The sequence below is a fragment of the Pan troglodytes genome, chromosome 16 (assembly GCF_028858775.2).
Source record: "Pan troglodytes isolate AG18354 chromosome 16, NHGRI_mPanTro3-v2.0_pri, whole genome shotgun sequence".
Lineage (NCBI taxonomy): Eukaryota > Metazoa > Chordata > Mammalia > Primates > Hominidae > Pan > Pan troglodytes.
Genome location: NC_072414.2, coordinates 49,409,779 through 49,425,756, shown reverse-complemented (window position 1 = coordinate 49,425,756; position 15,978 = coordinate 49,409,779). Strand labels below are relative to the sequence as shown.

The 15,978-nt window shown below is 44.0% G+C and overlaps 1 protein-coding gene and 1 non-coding gene across 7 annotated transcripts in view; one reads left to right on the top strand and one right to left on the bottom strand.

Moving 5' to 3' along the window:
- CGNL1 (cingulin like 1) overlaps positions 1-15,978 on the bottom strand; it is a 174,105-nt gene that overhangs the window by 136,668 nt on the left and 21,459 nt on the right. The gene's annotated exons all lie outside the window — the stretch shown is intronic.
- Positions 8,754-8,855, top strand: LOC112205643 (U6 spliceosomal RNA). The gene has a single exon (XR_002939745.1). It is a non-coding gene; the product is annotated as a U6 spliceosomal RNA (small nuclear RNA).

Here is a 15,978-nt window from a genome sequence, read left to right as displayed (position 1 = left end):
AAGACTTTTCATTTCTGTTAGAATATTACAAATAACTTCATGAGATCCATAGCCCCGGGTACTACAACACAGCTCATATGACTGCAAATGGGGCTCTGGAGGCATCTCCTTGAAACAGCCACAGAAAGTTCCCTGTAAAACTGATGCCGACACTGGGGGATGAAAAGGCCAAGCAGTAGCCCTGTGGCAGCCAAGCGTGCCCGATGGTAGAGAACTCCCACAAAAATCTACCCAGCAACATTGTTGTCAAAAAGGTCAAAAGGGATCCAAAAAGCATTTGATCTACTTTTTATCACTGAATGAGGGTATGGGAAGAAATCTAGTTAGCTATGCTTATCTTCTAAATAAAATGTCTGTTGATTAATTTTTTAAAAGAAAAGAGAAAAAAGAGTGGCCAGGAAAGAGTGGTTTCCATACTGAGATGCTGGCCGGGCATGGTGGCTCATGCCTATAATCCCAACACTTTGGGAGGCTGAGGGGGATGGATGGCCTGAGCCCAGAAGTTCCAGACTAGCCTGGGCAACCCCTAGGGACAACCCCTGGGCAAAACCCCCATCTTCACAAAAATTAGCCAGGTATGGCGGTGCGCACCTTGTAGTCTCAGCTACTCAGGAGGCTGAGCTGGGAGGATGGCTTGAGCCTAGGAGGTTGTGGCTGCAGTGAGCCATGACTGACCATGCCACTGCACTCCAGCCTAGGCCACAGAGCAAGACCCTGTCTCAAAAGGAAGGAAGGAAGGAGGGAAGGAGGAATGGAGGGAGGGAGGGAGGGAGGAAGAGAGGAAGAGAGAAAGAGAGAGAGAGAGAGAGAGAAAGAGAGAAAGAAAGAAAGAAAGAAAGAAGGAGAAGAAGGCCGGGTGTGGTGGCTCACGCCCTAATCCCAGCACTTTGGGAGGCCAAGGTGAGCGGATCACGGGGTCAGGAGTTCAAGACCAGCCTGGCCAACATGGTGAAACCCCATCTCTACTAAAACTACAAAAATTAGTCGGGCATGGTGGCACGCACCTGTCATCCCAGCTACTCAGGAGGCTGAGGCAGGAGAAATCCCTTGAACCCAGGAGACAGAAGTTGCAGTGAGCCGAGATCGTGCCACTGTACCCCAGCCTGGGTGACAGTGAGATTCCGTCTCAAAAAGAAAAAAAAAGAAACTGAGATACTAAGAGATGGCACTGGGTACAGAAGGAGGGGAGTAGAGCTGGAAGCATGATCAACTCTCATCACATATGAATATCAGAATGGTTGTCATGTGAAAAGAATATTAAACTTGGTCTGTGTGGCTCCAAAGGTTAGAACAACCAATAAAGAGTAGATGTGCCAGGGACACAAACTCCACTTCAATCGAAAGGGGGAAATGAGCTTTCTCACAGAGATGCGTCAAGATAAACTAGGCTGTTTCAGGAGACAATGAGTTCCCCATGAGTTGGAGGAAGGCAAACAGGGCCTGGCTATCCATTCACAGCAGGTTTGAGAAAGGAGTCCCACATCAGCCAGGTTCCTTGGAAATGTGATAATCAAAGATGCCATCTCATATTTACTCAGACAACAATCATCCCTTAACAGATACAGAGAACATCAAGATAATCACACCAAAGAGGCCAGAGGAGAGTAAAGTGAGGAACAGCATTTAAGAGAAAAGAGGATGCAGAGCCACCAAAGAACAAAGGGTTTTCTCCAGATCTTATCCGAGCATTTTACCTGTACAGAAAAGGTCTTGAGGATAAAAGGCTCCCTGCTGAGTGAAGCTGCCTCTGTCTACAGCTAGGATGAGGGTGGTTCGGGCCACCCACTAACATCCACTGCCTGTGAAACTCCAGCCTGGGACAGAGATAAATGAGAAACTCAGGAGTGACTTTCAGGCACACCACCAGCACCCGTCTGATGCCAACACAAACTCTCCAAACTGTCATCAGCTGGTTGCCCTCTTCGCAGAGGAAGGAAGTCAATCCAAACCTGTCCCAAAAGGAAACCTGGGAATGTCACACAACGAGAAGCTCTGAACGTTAGCGGGGCTTTGAATGCTAGATAATCGACAGCAAACACAGAAAATATGAGCGCTGATGGAATTTTCCAAGAAGCATTTGATGCTCTTGTTTAAAATAAGTAAACTTCCAGGACTAGGAAAGGGGTGGAAGACAGCACCAAGGCTCTCAGTGAGGTTTTTTAAGATATTAAGAAGCTCTGTACAGCAGCTGAGCCAAAGGCCAGTGGGATTATCCACATCAAAAGAGAATTGGGGGAAAAAAAAAAAAAACTAGTGAGATCTGGGCCAGGTGCGGTGGCTCATGCTGTAATCCCAGCACTTTGGGAGGCTGAGGTGGGTGGATCACCTGAGGTCAAGAGTTCGAGACCAGCCTGGCCAAAATGGTGAAACCTCATCTCTACCAAAAATACAAAAAATTAGCCTGGCATGGTGGCGGGCACCTGTAATCCCAGATACTTGGGAGGCTGAAGCATGAGAATTGCTTGAACCTGGTAGATGGAGGTTGCAGTGAGCTGAGATTGCGCCATTGCACTCCAGCCTGGGTGACAGAGCAAGGCTCTGTCTCAAAAAAAAAAAAAAAAGAAAAAAAAAAGAAAAAGAAAAAAAGAAAACTAGTGGGATCTGGACAGTGCATGGCACAAATATCAGAACAGCTAAACTGCAAGTTCCCTGAGGACAAGGAAAACCAGATCTGGTTTTGACTCCCCAGAGAGATCACAGTTGGTATACAAGAGAACGTCCAAGTGAACAAATATCAAGCCAGCAGTGACTCCAAGAAAGGAGGAACAGGAAGGCTCTAGACAGCTGTGATGATTCTGGAGAAAATAAGCTCGTATTCTAGAAAGGAAGACTCAGAGACTGGCTCATGTCAGGAAAGTCTGTGTGTCTGTGGATGGAGTCCAACATATGACACTCTTTAGTCATATTTTGATATTAAGAAAACATGGGCAATATCACCATCCAACATGGTATAAATGTGATAAATTTTAGTAAGACCTTCAAAAGTTATTTTTTAAAAAACTTGGTCTTTGTGGTACAGTAACAATTATGTTCTCTAAGCTGTTACAGCTTATCTTTAGATTCTTGTATGAAAACACCAACACCAAATATTTATCATCTTGTTTTCAAGCAAATCTGATTTTTCCCCACTGAATCTGACAAGACACAAACGTCACGAACTTCAGTCTCTTATTAAGGATTGCATTTTATTTTTTTAGCAAGAGAGAAAAGAAGCTAAAGCAATACAATTACATCCTGACTAATACAAGATTTGAAGGGCACTCCCCATAAGTATGAGAAAATTAAGAGGCAGAAGTTTAGCATTTTGAAAAACTAGTTTAGCAGATAATATAGCCTCAGATATTGTGGGAAGAATTTATTTTTTCTTTCTCAATTGTTGTTATTGGACCTCTTCATACTCACTCCTCCCTCCCTGCTACACACACGTACACATGTTGGGACCACACAGACACAGCCAAAATGCCTGCCTAGAAAGAGAGAGGTGGTGATGGGAAGCCTTCCAGCACACTCTCCCATCTGCTGACATAGCCAGCGACATGGAGTAGAAGAGGGGAGAGAAGATGGCAGTCAGCCCCAGGGATCAAGCCTCATTTAGGTCAAAAGGCCAAGGGTAGGAAATACAGCCCAATGGTGGTATAAACCATCCTCCATATCAACTAAGGAACTAGGGTTTACTGAGGAACTATCATGAGTCAGGTACTGTTTTGTGCACTTTGCCTAGGTTCACATTTAATCTACTTAACGACATGTAAAATGAGAAAACTGAAGGACAATGACTTCAAGTAATTTGATTGTGAAGCTGACAACTGACAGACCTGGGATCCTGACGGAGTCTGTCTCACTCCACAGTCCTCTCTTGCCTCCTTTCCTAGGCCAGGCTACCTCGAGCCTGGTCCTCACACTGCAAATGATCCCCTCAACTAAGACAGGATTCCACTTCCTTGAAGTGGTGAGTTCTCACTGGTCAGAACCCCAAACCATCTCAGCTGAAGTACCTTCTGGGCTAACGGCTTGTGCCTTTAATCTTCCAGAACGGAAGGATCGTTGCCATCTCTCAGGCTCGGAAAGGGCGAGATCCTCACACGAGGCATCAGATGAAGATGCTCTGCAGAGAAATTCCTGTTCATCATTCCCTTCCCACTTGATTTTTCAAACCAAGCAGTGGTTTTATTGGACTTATTTCTCTATTTTTTTCTGGTAAGAACAACTCCCTGGTTAGACTCAACTTAGAACTTCTATTCTTGTTTTAGCAGCTTCTAAATGTCTAAAAGTCCTATCAGTCCCAGCCCGACTTGACTCTTCCTAACAGCTCCTGACTTACATGGAACATGGCATCAGTCAACTCCACGCCCTCTCGGGACCTGCAAGCATCCTACCTTCTCCCTCCCCCTTTCACACAACATCAGTTAGTGATTTCTTCCTGTTGACCCTGCCTCCTGAAACCTCTCAGCCATACTTCTCCATCCCCTCACCATGGCCCTAATTAGAGCTATATGCATATCTCTATTGGATTACAGCTGTGGCCTTCTAAGTTGATCCTCAGTCTTCAGGCTTGTTTTCCTCCAACCTGTTCTCCCCATGGCCACCGTCATCTTTTCAAATTTGTACTTCAGCCTAAAAATTACTCAGTGATTTGTTTCTTCTTTTGCTTTCAGCATAAAAACACAATCTCCTCAGCATGGAATTCAAGACCAGGCCCCAGACATCTCCAGCCCATGTGCCTCCCCTGCGCAGGCTCTGCACCTACTCACACGTCTCCAAATGCATGGCGCCCCTCTGCTTCCTGGGCTTGCCAGCCTGCTTTCCCCAGGCCTTACCTTGCCAACTCTCCCCTGGACCAGATTTCAGACCTTTTGTTCCCTCAGCACAAACGCGTGTGCACGTGGTTAGTTCCTAATGTCCTCAATTAATGCACACATGCCTGAGGGTAGGAAGTCAAAAGGCAATGTGTGTGTGTGTGTGTGTGTGTGTGACAGAGTCTCACTGTGTCACCCAGGCTGGAGCGCAGTGGTGCCATCTCGGCTCACTGCAACCTCCACCTCCCGAGTTCAAGCGATTCTCCTGCCTCAGCCTTCTGAGTAGCTGGATTACAGGCGCACACCACCACGCCTGGCTAATTTTTTTGTATTTTTAGTAGAGATGAGGTTTCGCCATGTTGGCCAGGCTGGTCTCAAACTCCTGACCTCAAGTGATCCATCCCGCTGCCTCGGCCTCCCAAAGTGCTGGGATTACAGGCATGAGCCACTGTGTCTGGCCTAAAGGCAATTTCAAGAACGTATCTCTTTATAAAAAGGGCGTCTACGAACCCCTATGCTCATTGATAGAAAAGGACACTAATGAGCTGGGTGCGGTGTGTGTGCCTGTAGTCCCAGCTGCTCAGGAGGCCAAGGTGGGAGGACTGCTTGAGGCCAGGAGTTTAAGACCAGCCTGGGCAACAAAGGGAGACCTCATCTCTAAAAAACTAAACTAAAATTAAATTAAATTATATTATCCCAGAAAAGTGGACTAATATCCAGAGGTTTGGCTCTGGGAAAACTGTCCAAACTTTGCTTTGGGGCTTAAAAGTCACATTCTTGAATAATTGATTCTCTGATTCCAAAAGGCTCACCTGGGCAGTACACATTTGTGGAAAGATTCGTCTCTGAGTGAGGCGTTCAAGATAAGTATGTCTATCAATGGAAGTGACTTCTGTGTACGAATGTGTGTGTTCATCATCCTTGAGGTTTGGGGCCCCTGAGAAACTTAACTCTGTTTTCCCTTTACCAAAATAAACATAACGGTGTGCCCTGCCTTCAGCTGCTTGTGGGAAATGGCTTCGTGGGATAGACTATTTTCTTCCTGAGCATCCCACTTTCTGCAAGATTTCAGCAGAACACAGATATTTAGTCAGGTCACTTAACTCCTAACTTACTGCACCCTCTCACCGCCACATATTTTGAAAATACCAAAGAGAATAATTTTTTTTCTGCTGGGAACGGTGGCTCAAACCTCTAATGCCAGCACTTTGGGAGGCTGAGACAGGTGGATCACCTTAGGTCAGGAGTTCAAGACCAGCCTGTCCAACATGGTGAAACCCCATCTCTAATAAAAATATAAAAATTAGCCAGGCGTGGTGGTGGGCATCTGTAATCCCAGCTACTCAGGAGGCGGGAGCAGGAGAATCACTTGAACCCAGGAGACGGAGGTTGCAGTGAGCCGAGATCATGCCATTGTACTCCAGCCTAGGCAAAAAGAGTGAAACTCTGCCTCAAAAAAAAAAAAAAAAAAAAAAAATTGAGAATAATTTTTTCTAATACTTTCAGATATTAAACAAATTGTCAAGGCCCACCACCCTGCCTTTTTTCTGAGACAGGGTCTCACTCTGTCGCCCAGGCCAAAGTAGTGTGGTGGCACAATCACAGTTCATTGTAGCCTCAATTTCCCAAGGTCAAGTGACCCTCCTGCCTCAGCCTCTCAAGTAGCTGGGACCACAAGCATGCACACTACGCCCGGTTATTTTTAAATTTTTTTTGTTGAGACAGGGTGTCACTATGTTGCCCAGGCTGGTCTCAAACTCCTGGTCTCAAGCAGTCCTTCCCTCTAAAAATTGAGGTAATCCTTCCAAAGTGCTGGAATTACAGGCATGAGCCACTGTGCCTGGCAAAACCCCCTATTTTTTCACAATTACTTATTTAAACATTTTTTTGAGTGGTAAGAATAGAAGTAATTCACAAAATAAAACAAAACAGACGAGGAGTCTTTTTTCTCATCATATTTACTAAAAACAAAAAAAGGAAAAGATGTCCAAACATCAGGTTGCTGTAAGTTATAGCAAGTCAGCCAAGAGACCTCTTGTAAACGCTGAAACTTAGCTCTGACCACCTTAACGGAAGGTCTTGAAATTCTTCATGTATACAGAAAGCCATTCAGGAAGCCCACCTCCTAACAGCAGGGGCAAGTGACAGGACTTCTGTCTGCAATAATCAGATGATCCAACAGTTACCAGCTCTACCCCCATCAGAGGGAAAATTCATGTCAAAAGGGCAGATGGCCCAACATTCCAAGCGGCCTGTGAATAGATCAGGAATAAGTCAAAAGTCATAAATTTAAGTTAGCTTACTTAAACTGATTGTACGGGTCAACTAGTACAGTAAGCACCAGTATTTGGTAAGCACTCAGTATTTTGATAAATACATTCAGGAAAAAATTTTTTATTTCAGATTGCATTCAGAGCCCAGCACTATTGATCATTGGCAAATAATTCAGTACACTCACTAAAAATTTTCTGGATTTGCACAATACTTATGTAAGTTTGATTACCATGATCTCACGTGTTTGCCATTTTTAAACACAGTTTTGAAATAAGGACCCTCTGGGCCAGACGGGCGTCTGGTTTCCTGAGACATTCACTCCAGGCTTTCAGTTCCCATCTCAGGATCTAGTCACTACCACTTACCCATGTTACCATGCCACTGCCACTTTGCATGATTGCAGAACAAATTCCACAGAAAGTTCTAGGCTACTTCACTAAGCTCCTAGCTGAGCCACTCGCCTCCACCCTTCTCAGAACCCTTAACTGGCTTCTAACTCCCATCAGATGAAAACCCTTATGCCAGCCTGCAAAGTTCAGCATGCTCTGCCCTCCTTCTCTTAGAACCCCCACGCTCACTCCCTCCCTCTAGCTACTGTGGCCTCCTTGCTGTTCCCAGAACACTCCCAGCAGCCTCCTGCTCTTATGCTTCATGCCTTAGGGCCTTCAGCGTCCCTGTCCCCTCTTCACAGTGCCCTTACCCCAGGCAGCCGTGATCTGGAGGCTCCTTCAGGTCTCACCCTCCTGTTGCTTATCAGATAAATATTCCTGGACCATCTGGTAGAAAAGCCTTTGCCAACAGGTAGGATTCTCTCCACCCCATCCTCACCCTCTACCTCATCTGGCCATACTTCCTCTTAGCGCTCATCACCCACTGATGCACCTCGCCTGTGTGTTTAGTGGGATCTTCTCCACCTCTGCTTTGCTTCCTGCTGTATCCTTAGGGTGAGAGTAGGGTCTGACCCACAGGGGGTACTTGGTAAATATCTGTATTAAATGAATGAAAAGCATTTATTTGTATTAACCATAAGTTGTAGCCCCACTAGGAAAAAAAGAAACAGAGACAGACAGACAGAAAGAAAGAATAAGAAAGAAAGAGAAAGAAAAGAAAGGAAAAGAAAGAAAAGGTCCACACCTTCTGCGAGTTTTTCTGTCTTCTTAGAGCCCTGGGGAAAGGCTCAGAGTCTGGGCTGAGGGAGGAGGACATAAGAAGGCACAGAAAGAGCCCTATGAATGAACTGCCTTCTCAGGATCCCCAGCTCCACTCTGCTCCCCACTCACCAAGCTTACCACACACCCTTGAAAGGTAGGAAAGAGCTGGAGATTGCAAATGACAGATCAAAGGATGTCACAGAAATTCAGGAACCTAGACAGTATCACAGCACAAAGATTTGGAAAGAGAAAATCTTATCTGAAGGCAGGAAAAGCAAAGGTGACACACAGCTCCCAAATCGGGAGCAGCACCTAAGGGTAGCCCAGAGTCAATGCCAGAGTGATGGGAGAAATCAGACACCCGAGTCAGAGTGTGAGACAGAAAGCAGCCCCACTCAAGAGTAGGGAAACAATGATATGTTAACGTCATCATTGACAATGGAGGCAATGGGGTGGGTGAAGTGAAAAAGGCAGCCATCATCTTAATGCCTAATGTGGACACAGCACCTTACACTTTAGAAAGTGCCAATACGGGCTCACTTCAGCAGCACATATACTAAAATTAAAACAATAGAGATTAGCATGTCCCTTGCACAAAGATGATATGCAAATTCATGAAGCATCTCATATTTCAAAAAAAAGAAAGGAAAGAAAGCACCAATACAAATGTGGCTTTGTTGATTCACATAAAAAGACAGTATGGTGGGCAGTACAATGATTAGCATTCCCATTTTACAGGTAAGGAAATCAAGGCTCAGAAAGGTCAAGTGATTTCTTACCCAAGATTACACAGAAAGCAAGTAGCATAGTTGGAACTTCAGGGGTCTTACGGCTCCAAGGACTCCTAACCCTTTTAATCTCCCAATTCCACGTGAACTTGATTCCCAAGTACCCTCTTGACATGATTAATAGGAATCTACCCATGTTTGGCTAATGACTGTTCAAAAGCAGGCGCCCCTCTTGAGTTCCTCCAAAGATTTATTCCACGACCTCTTTACTGGGAAGAAATTCGGTGCTCTCTGAGCCTTCTTAGGGTGCTCAAAAGCTGAAGTGACAAAAGAGAAGTCAAACCTAGGCCTTTTATAAAGGTTGCCTCAGGGCTCTCTGGGAACCCACAGCCAAGTAGCTGCAGAATAACTAAACGAAGCCACTACTGAAAGCATTTTTTATGTGAAAATGCACCCTTTGCAAAAATGTTCGCTACAAGGATCCATATTTTTCAATAAGCACCTTCAACATGTCATCACCATAGTTTTTCATAGACACTTGGTTTCAGAAAATCTGTGACAGGTTCACTGGATTTATTAGAACTGCATTCTTCACTTGAAAATACCTTACAAGCTACAAAACATTTTAAAAACTCTGAGCGTTCATAAATCCATGAAGATGCTGTTCTGCTTTTTTCACCAGCAGGTAGATGCAAATTGAAAGAGAGGGAAAAATTTGCCCTGATGTTTCAAGAGGTCCAAAGCTGGGCCCTTCTAAGCTCAGCAGGGAGAAGCAAGTGAGAGAAATAAGCTACTTTCCTGGAAATACTGCCAGGCTTCCAGGTCCCTGGCTTCTGGGCTTGGTTAATAAGAACAAGCACACAGGCAGCCTTGAGAAAGGGCTGAGAAGGAAGAGACAGTTCCAGCAGTCAAAATCAACACCTTGAATTGCACTGGAAGTAGTTGGAAAGTCAAGTCTGACACCCAGCACTAGTTCAAGGTACTCCCTGGGCAGCAAACTCTTGGCTCTGAGCATCAGCCAGTGCTGTGGGAGGCCCCTTTCCTCTATGGAAGGCTTGGAGGGGGTCAGGGGAGGTAACTAGGCTCTGGGGCTGTGCATCTGTCTTCTAAAAGGCAGGGGCAACCCCTAGATCCAGGGAAGAAGCCAGCCCTGGGACAGAGCAGGAGTGCCTCTCTAGACACGGCCATTAAAACCCACTGGACACTCCCTCAGGATGTTTCTTTCCTTCTGCACAACGTCACCTCCATCTATTTAGATTGAGTATTTTCCAGCCTGCCTCTAGCCAGCCAGATGTTGCCTTTCAAAGAGTAAGTATTTTTCTAATTATTTCCAGGAGAAGCAAATAATCTTCAGCCACTGAGGTCTGCCATGGACTTTACTTTTCCCCACAAAGGGCTGCGGGTCAGCCTCTGCCCATTGCTCTCAGTGGGCACACAGGAGGGCAGACTGCAAATCCCTGCAGTCGATGAATCCTGTTTTGAAATAAACTCCTTGGCATCAGTAAAGAGTTAATTCACCTCCCAGGTTTTGCATTCTGTTTTCTGGGTTTGGGAGATGGTTTTTAACTTCGTGTTTCTTTGCATGGAGGTTTACTGTTGTTGGGGGGAAGGGGGAAGCATTTTAAACACACTCCCATGCTTGCAAAAACAATATCATTTTCTTAGCAGCAGAGTCTTGGCCCAGATGCTTCCGGGAAACCAGCATGTTGTCCTGGCCCCCAAAGAGGGGCGTTTCAACCTGGCTGACAAAGCTCAGCATGAGTCAGGGGCAGGCTGGTCTGGCCAAGACCACCATGGAGGTTGCCACTGAGCAGACAGACCCCTTCGTCAATAGCTGGCAATCAAGGCTCCTTGAAAGACTTCCCTGACATCAAGTCCTGGCAAGCATTGTGGAAAGTACAGCCTCCAAACGATAGCAAAGGATTCAATGGTGGCCTTTTCTGACATCATTTGAACCACCACCTCCAATTTCTCTAGGAGATTCAGAAAAGTGCCCACCCCTTATATTTTCGTTTGGAATTACGCATATGTGCAGTTAGAATCTCCAATGTCTTCTGCATGCTGTCTTGTCAAAATGATTCAAGCCTGTAGCCCTAAAGCCCTGCACTGAGGGCTGGGAAATACCCTCCTGGGGGGTGAGATGGCAAAAAACAAAAGGTCCCCATGAATAACTTAATCTAAAGCAGAAAAGGGGAGAGGTCAGAGCAGCTGAAGCCTTTGAACTCTTTACCTCAATGCCATTGGGTACTTAACTTGTCAAACACTTACCAAGCACCTACTACATGCAAGTCACTGCACCTTCAAGATGGTGTTGGAGACACACTGTGAAACCAGCAGAGAGCAGGGGTATTCGTTAGGTTAGGTTCTGCAGCATGTAATGGAAAACCCAAAATAATTTTGGCTTAACCAATAAGACAGAAGTGTGGAGGCAAGCAGTCCAGGGCTGGGATCATGGCTCTGCAGTCATTAGGGATCCAGGCTCCTTTCTGTATGCCCTACTTACTTAGAGCATGGTGTGCTAGTCCATTTGGCATTGCTGTAAAGGAATACCTGAGGCTGTGTAATTTATAAAGAAAAGAGGTTTACTTGGCTTACGGTTCTGCAGGCTGTGCAAGCATGGCACCAGCATCTGCTCAGGTTCTAGTAAGGCCTCAGGAAGCTTTTACTCATGGCAGAAGGTAAAGATGGAGCAGGCATGCCACATGGCAAGAGCAGGAGCAACAGAGGTGCCAGACCCTTTTAAGCAACCAGCTCTCACATGAAATAGAACAAGAACTCACTCACTCACCATGGGGAGAGCACCAAGCCATTCATGAGGGATCTACTCCCATGACCCAAACACCTCCCACCAGGCCCCACTTCTAACATGCGGGATTACAATTCAACATGAGATTTACAGGGGACAAAACATCCAAGCCATATCACATGGCTTCCATCTTCATCGTTACCTCACAATCCAAGATGGCTGCTGGACTTCAGCCATTGTGTCCATGTTCCAAGCAGTATGTAGAAGGACAGAGAAAAAGAAAAAGGGTACATTGCCCATAGAAGTCAGTCCCTAGAACCTTTCCACAAGCCTTCACATTTCACTTACTAGAGCTTAACTCACTAGCCCATCAACAGGAGAAGAGGAGGCTGGGAAATACTGTCTTTTGGCATGGCACATTGTACACCCTCCAAAAAAATCAAGTTTTTGGTTACTGAAGAAGAAGAAGAGAAACAGGCACTGGATATAAAATTAGCAGTCTTTACCACAGAATGCGTCATAAGGAAATTTGAGAATGAGTCAATTTGGAGTGCTACTAAGTTCAGAAGAATTGGTAGTAGAAAAAAGGATAGGTATTAAAGGATGAAGGCTCAAATGAAATGATTCTTCAAGGACAACTAAACACTTCATCAGGTTGAAGCTGTTTTGAATAATTTTCCACAACCATCCACCTTTGAATTGAACATATTTTATGAAACACTCAAGCTGGTAAGGAAATGTCTTAGGCATGCTAGAACTCGGGCACCAGCAGAATCACTTGGGAACTTTTTAAAAATTCAAATCCCTGAGACCCATTCTTGGAAATTCTGATGGATGGTTTGGAGTTGAGGCTTAAAATTCTGCATTTAAAAAAGAAAAAAGCAGCTGGGCACAGTGGCTCAATGTATACACCGTCCAATCCTATTTCCAGTAATTAACTCTGAACAGAAGAATTATACAAACACTTCAGAGAGTACAAATACTTATATATGAGGTATTTATAATAGTCCAAATATCCATTAATAGAAGATTGGCTAAATTACGATATATCTATACCAAGGAACACCAGGAAGCTATTAAAAACAACCAACAAAAATTTATATACACAGCCATAGAAAGTATACAAATATATTGTTAAAAATACAAAAATCAGTACCAAAATAACATAGAGTAACCCCATCTCTGTAAAAAATATAAAGTTACAGAAAAATCTAAAAAAAAATTATCAAATCCTTAAAGCGTAGTTATGACTAGAGATGATAAAACAGGGTACCTTTCGTTTAAATAACACATTTTTGTAATGCTTCAATTTTCATTGCAAACATGTTTTTTTTGTTTTGTTTTGTTTTGTTTTTTTTAATTTGAGACAGGGTCTCACTCTGTCGCCTAGGCTGGAGTGCAATGGTGCAATCCTGGCTCACTGCAAACTCTACCTCCTAGGTTCAGGCGATTCTCCTGCCTCAGCCTCCCAAGTAACTGGGATTACAGGCGGGTGCCACCACGCCTAGCTAAATTTTGTATTGTTAGTAGAGACAGGGTTTCACCAGGTTAGCCAGGCTGGTCTCCAACTCCCGACCTCATATGATCCGCCCGCCTTGGCCTCCCAAAATGCTGAGATTACAGGCATGAGCCATCATGCCCACACAAACATGTATTGTTTTTATAATAAGAAAGAAAATAAGTGAATGGAAGCTCAAATGGGCTTTGAGCATCCAAAGCTGTGTGTGCTGTGAAGCCCACCATTTTCTTTTTAGGCAACAAGCTGCCTCAAGCACAGCACCCAGCATAAAACACAATTCAAACTCAGCCTCCTTCACACACAACTTGACACAGATGGAAGTTACAATCCTTAGCCCAAAGCCAAGTAGAAGCAACAAAAGCATGAGCTGCTAACAGTATCAGTTACAGAAAGTGACAGAAGAACCACAAAAGGCAGACCTAAGAATAAGAAGAGGCTGGGTGCAATGGCTCACGCCTATAATCCCAGCACTTTGGGAGGCCGAGGAGGGCCTGAGGTCAGGAGTTCAAGAGCAGCCTGGCCAACATAGCAAGACCCCCATCTCTACAAACAAAAAAATTTAAAACTTGGCTAGGCATGATGGTGCACACCTGTACTCCCAACTACTCGAGAGGCTTAGGTAGGAAGATCACTTGAGCCCAGGAGTTTGAAGCTGCAGTGAGCTTTGATTATGCCACTGCACCACCACTTTGGTGACACAGTGAGACCCCATTAAAAAAAAAAAAAGGTATTAGAAATACAGCAATTTCTATAGCTATTTAGGGTAGGAACAAGGAGACTTACACACCTGGAGCCTCTAAGGATATCTCCAAGTAATAAATAAGATTAATAAGAATGAAAATAGTGAGTTTTATTTAGTGTCTAAGTTTTCATAGAGATGGGGTCTCACCATGTTGCCCAGGCTGGTCTCAAACTCCTGGGCTGAAGCAATCCTCCAGCCTCAGTGCTGGAGACTCCCCTCCCAGAGTGCTAGGATTACAGGCATGAGCCCCTGCACTCGGCCTGCAATCCTCAATGGACAGATTCCATACTCCGCTCCGAAGACAAAACTCAGAGATCTCTACTCATTGTCATGAAGATGTAAAATCAGAAATGTAGCACTGTCCATTTCTTGTGTCTTTCTTGTATTTTTTTTCCTATTTTCCCCACACAGAATTTTGTTAGGAAAAAAAAAAAAAACAAAAAAAAAACTAGAGATGTCCTGGGTCTTCAGGTGATTAAGCCTGGCTTCAAAAAACAAGATTCTACTTTTCAAAAAATAATCAACCAAAATTGTGACCAATAATACACAGTCCAAAATTGTGACCAATAATATGAAGTATTCAAATATGGACTACAATTAGAATTCGGGGATTAAATTAAATATTGAAGAAGCAGAGAGTGGAATCATGGTTATTAGAGGCTAGGAAAGGTAGAGAAGAGGGTAGGATAGAAAGAAGTTGGTGAACAGGTCAAAGTTACAGCTAGATGGGAGAAATAAGTTAATTTATTGTACATTTTCAGATAGCTAGAAGATAGGATTTCAAATGTTCACAATGCAAAGGACTGACACATGTTTGAGGTGATGAATATACTAATTACTCTGAAGGACTTCCCTAAAAAGTCCACCTTCTATCTTATTACCTCCTCCACCTCTCTGAGCACTTTATATATATCATAATTTAGCCAATCCTCTATTAATGTTCATCACACATTGTATACACGTATCAAAATATCACTTTGTTTTCTCATAAGTATGTACAATTATGTGCCAACTCAAAAGGAAAGAAGGATTTGTGAGAGCAAAAATAAAATTTAAAGGGCCTGGATTTTCAAAATAATAAATTTTTTCAAAATATTCATGGTTAAACAACAAAAACATGGATTTAATGCATTTGGAGGAAACTTTGGGGCAATTTTTGTTAAAAATACAAGGCCTCTGCACCAAATGATAAAGTACTGTGTTCTCTATTCAAAATGCTCTTCCCACATTTTAATCTTCAAGTGGGTTAAAACAATAGAGGTATGTGTACCTTCCCAACAACCTGCCGGTTTGAGTAAACTCAATTTACACCATGACGCCAGCCTGGTTTTCCACCATGCTCAGTTATTATGTTTGAAAGACTGGTTTTTTTCAAACAACACGCTGCCATGAGGGTCCCACTTTCCCACAGTGCCAGCGTCTACTTTTCTGGGAGCCAGAGCTCACAGCGCTTCCCAGCACTGCAGGACCAGGTGCGTGGCAGGCACACAATAAGGGCTGGCTTCCTTTCCCCTTTCCCTCTTCCTCCAAATAGAACAGGAAAATGGTGATACGATACAAACCTATAATAACACCAAGTCTTTCCTCCTGGGCTTCCATTTTCCTTCCAAAATCGTTTTCCTATTTCATTATATGGCCATCCAAAATCCCCATTAACAGTATCTTGCTTGCAGGAAAAAAACCCCCAATTTGTATTCAAAAAAACAAAAAAGGAAGAAAAGCATACATATATGTAAATAAAAGCAGAGGGGAAAAAAGAAATATACCCAAATATTAACATGTGTTTATCTTCATGGTAGAACTGAAAAGTTTTTAATTTTCATCTTATACTTTTCTGTATTTTCCAAATGCTTTACAATAAGCATCTATTGGTTTTTTCTCATTACAATTAAAAGTGAAAGAAAGATTGAAATTTAAATGGTGCTGGGTGCGGTGGCTCACGCCTGTAATCCCAGCACTTTGGGAGGCTGAGGCAGGCGCATCTCGAGGTCAGGAGTTCAAGACCAGCCTGACCAACATGAA